General features: G+C 64.5%; 1 pseudogene across 1 annotated transcript; it reads left to right on the top strand.

Moving 5' to 3' along the window:
- Positions 1-1,498: 1,498 nt before the first annotated feature.
- On the top strand, positions 1,499-3,133 carry LOC308515496 (pleckstrin homology domain-containing family G member 5-like; annotated as a pseudogene). The gene has a single exon. The product of its transcript is annotated as a pleckstrin homology domain-containing family G member 5-like (transcript).
- The last annotated feature ends 584 nt before the right edge of the window (positions 3,134-3,717 follow it).

Below are 3,717 nucleotides of genomic sequence, written 5' to 3'. Positions count from 1 at the left end.
GATCGGCCCTGCTCTTTGTGTGACAGGGGGGAGCTCCCCAACCCCCTGATCGGCCCTGCTCTTTGTGTGACAGGGGTTGTCACCACAACCTCCCCATCGACCCTGCCTTGAGTGTGACGGGGGCGGTGCCCCAACCCCCCAATTGGCCCTACCCTGAGCATGACTGAGGGTGGCATCACAACCTCCCGATCCACCCTGCTCTATGCATGACAGGGGGCGGCACCCCAACTCCCCAATCGGCCCTGCTCTGAGCCCGACCAGGGGCTGCACCTAGGGATTGGGCCTGCCCTCTGCCACCCGGAAGCAGGCCTAAGCCAGCAGGTTGTTATCTCCCGAGGGGTCCCAGACTGAGAGACGGCACAGGCCGGGCTGAGGGACCCCCCTCCCCACCCCCCCAGTGCACAAATTTTTCTGCACTGGGCATCTAGTATCTAATAAAAGAGAAACATTGTAATTAACCATACCTCCACTACCCTTCCCATTGGCCAATCAGAGTGATATGCAAATTAACCGCCAACAAAGATGGCGGTTAATTTGCATACTCGGCTCCAAGCGGTGGAGCGAAGCCAAACAGCTGGAAGCCAGCCCAGCAGGAGGCCTCTCTCCCGGGATCAGTGGAGCCCCGAGGCCTCACAGTCCCTGGATCAGCAGAGCCAGGAGGCCTCACGGCCGGGATCAGCGGAGCCTGATGGAAGCCCTGTGTGTTTATGCACCCTGGGGGTGCAGAGGTCCTTTCCTAAGCAGAAGCCGATGGCCCAACTTCCAACTCTTAGAAGCGGCCTGGGGGCTGGAAGGCGGCTCCTCTGACCTCAGCACTGGAGTCCCGCCGCTCCACCAGGAGAGGAGCAGAGAAAGGCCAGAGACTCCCTCAAAGTGACCCGAAATCCCTACCCACACCAGGCAGGCCGCTGGGACTGTGCATGGAGGACTCACCTCCAAGCCCAGTCGGTGGCACTGCCGCAACCATGGCACTCCTGGGTGCACGCCCCTGCAGGATGCGGTGTGGTGGCGGGGGCGCCATGCATCCTGGGCTCTTTGCCTGCCTTCTGAGGCCTCCTCCTGCTTCAGGGCCTGGCCCTCCGCTGCCACCAGAGCAGTGGACCCACCCAGAGCGCTGCCCGCTGGCCGAGGGGATGAATGGAGCGGCGGGGACTCCCGGGTGAAGGGTCACCCTGGGGAGGAGTCCCCACACCTCCACCCCTGCTGCTGGAGCGCTGCCCAAGCCCTGAGCGCAGCGTGGAGCCGCGCAGGCCTGGAGGGCGTGGGTGGGGGCAGGTGCACATGCACCTGGTGCAGCTGGACGTGCTGGGGAGCCGCCGGCGGGGCCTCCTCCTGCTTCAGGGCCTCGGTCTCCTCTGCCTCCTCTTCCCCAGCACCGAGAGCAGCGGACCCACCGAGGGCAGCTCCCCGCTGGTCGAGAGGGTGAATGGAGCAGCACTCCCGGGTGAAGGGTCGCCTTGGAGAGGACTCCCCACACCTGCACGCCCTGCTCCTGTTCAGAAATATCCCTGAGATCGCCTGACTGCACCGAGGGCTGTGGGGCAGCGTGATGCCACCGATGGTGGAGAAGGCGCTGCACACGCGGGCGCTGCTGCAGCCCAGGACCTCCTCAAAGGCTTCAAGATGTCGGGCTCCCTCTTCAAGCCCTACATCCGGTACTGCATGGAGGAGGGCTTAATGGAGTACACTCGCAGCCTGCTGCACGACAACAACCTCTTCCGGGCCTACGTGACGTGGGCCGAGAAGCACCAGCAGTGCCAGCGGCTGAAGCTGAGCGACATGCTCGCCAAGCCCCACCAGCAGCTCACCAAGTACCGCTGCTGCTCAAGTCGGTGCCGAGGAAGAGGGACGAGCCACGTGCCAAGGAGGCCGTCATCACCATGATCAGATCCGTGAAGCGCTTCATCCACCACGTGAACGTGTGCATGCGGCAGCGACAGGAGCGGCAGCAGCTGGCGGCCGTGGTGAGCAGCATGGACGCCTACGAGGTGGTGGAGGGTAGCAACGAGGAGGTGGACAAGCTCCTGAAGGAATTTCTGCACCTGGACCTGACCGTGCCCATCCCAGGTGCCTCCCCAGAGGAGACGCGTCAGCTGATGCTGACAGCTTGAGGATGTGGGTAGCCTGAGGATGAAGGAGGGAAAGGACAGCAAGATGGATGTGTACTGCTTCCTCTTCACGGACCTACTCTTAGTGACCAAGGCAGTGAAGAAGGCTGAGGGGACCAGGGTCAACAGGCCACCCCTGCTGCTGGACAAGATCGTGTGCCGGGAGCTGCGGGACCCTGGCTCCTTCCTCCTCATCTACCTGAACGAGTCCACAGTGCCGTGGGGGCCTACGCATTCCAGGCCAGCGGGCAGGCTCTGTGCCGGGGCTGGGTGGACTCCATTTACAGTGCCCAGAACCAGTTGCAGCAGCTGCATGTGCAGGAGCACGCGGGCAGCCAGCAGCACTTGCAGAGCCTGGAGGAGGAGGAGGAGGAGCAGGAGGATGAGGAGGAAGATGAGGAGGAAGAGGAGGTGGGGAGAGTAGCACTTCGCCGCCAGCTCCCGCACCATCCTGCGCAAAAGCTACAACAGCCTGGACACCCAGCACTGCGCCTCGGACGGCTCCAAGGAGACCCTGGCCGTGGTGGTGCTGGAGCCCGGGGAGACGCTCTCCTCTCCCGAGTTCGAGGGCAGCCCCTTCAGCTCCCAGTCCGATGAGACGTCCCTCCCGCCTCATCTGTCACAGCCGCTGTGGTGAAGCCATCGCCCGGCCCCTAGATTTACCACAGGCCCCTTCACCCCCGCCCTTGCCCCGCCTCCGCCGCCGCCCCCCTGTCCAGCCGCTGCCCCACCTGCCCCACCTGCTCAAGTCCAAATCTGAGGCCAGCCTCCTGCAGCTGCTGGCAGCGGCCGCCACCCAGGGGGCGCCCCCAGCCCCCAGCCGCAGCCTGTTGAAACTCTGCTTGGCTGCCTCAGCCACCGGCACTAGGACTTGGGGCTCCCCTCACGAAGCTGGGCCCTGCTGGAATTGCAGGGGTGCACCAAGCCCTGGCAGTGGCTCCCAGCTATCAAAGATGGAGGGCAGGACCTCCTGCCTGGCGGGGAGCCCAAAGGGCCTGCTGGTCAGAGCAGAGAACTGCCCTTAGGGACCTCCCCCAGGGTCCAGCCTGGGCCGCCTCCCCCCCCCCCCCCCATCTCTGCCCAGCACAGGAAGCTGACGCTGGCCCAGCTCTACCTCATCAGGACCACCCCGCTGCTTAACTCCCAGGCCCTGAGCACAGTGTGGAGCCTCCATGCCTGGAGGGCGCGGTCAGGGGTGTGCGCACGTGCACCTGGTGCAGTGGGACTTGCTGGGGAGCCACCCGCCTACCCGGGCGGGCCTCAGGCCCTGCGCCCAACCAGAAGGTCCTCAGTGAGGCCACCAGGCCCTGAAGGCTGCCCTGAAAACCACACAAAGACAACCTGCTGCTGGAGGGCAGGCATGCGGTGCTCCGGGAAGATGCCGGAGGTAGGGAAGGAAGGTCATGGAAGGGAATAATTGCAAGCGGAGATCCCAAAGGTTCTGAGAGCAGAGGACCAGCTCCCTGCAGACCTGAGCTCCGTGTGGGCCTCTTTCACGGCCTGTGGAAGCGGTGCAGACACAGGAGGTGATGGACCGGGGCTGCGCCCAAGGAAGACTCGGAGGAAGCAACGTGTGGACAGGGCCAGGCGGAGCAGGCAGGCCCGTGCG

The sequence above is a fragment of the Myotis nattereri genome (genome assembly GCF_964212035.1).
Source record: "Myotis nattereri genome assembly, chromosome: 3".
Classification (NCBI taxonomy): Eukaryota; Metazoa; Chordata; class Mammalia; order Chiroptera; family Vespertilionidae; genus Myotis; species Myotis nattereri.
The sequence above is the reverse complement of the archived record's forward strand: the minus strand, read 5'-3'. Positions and strand labels throughout refer to the sequence as shown.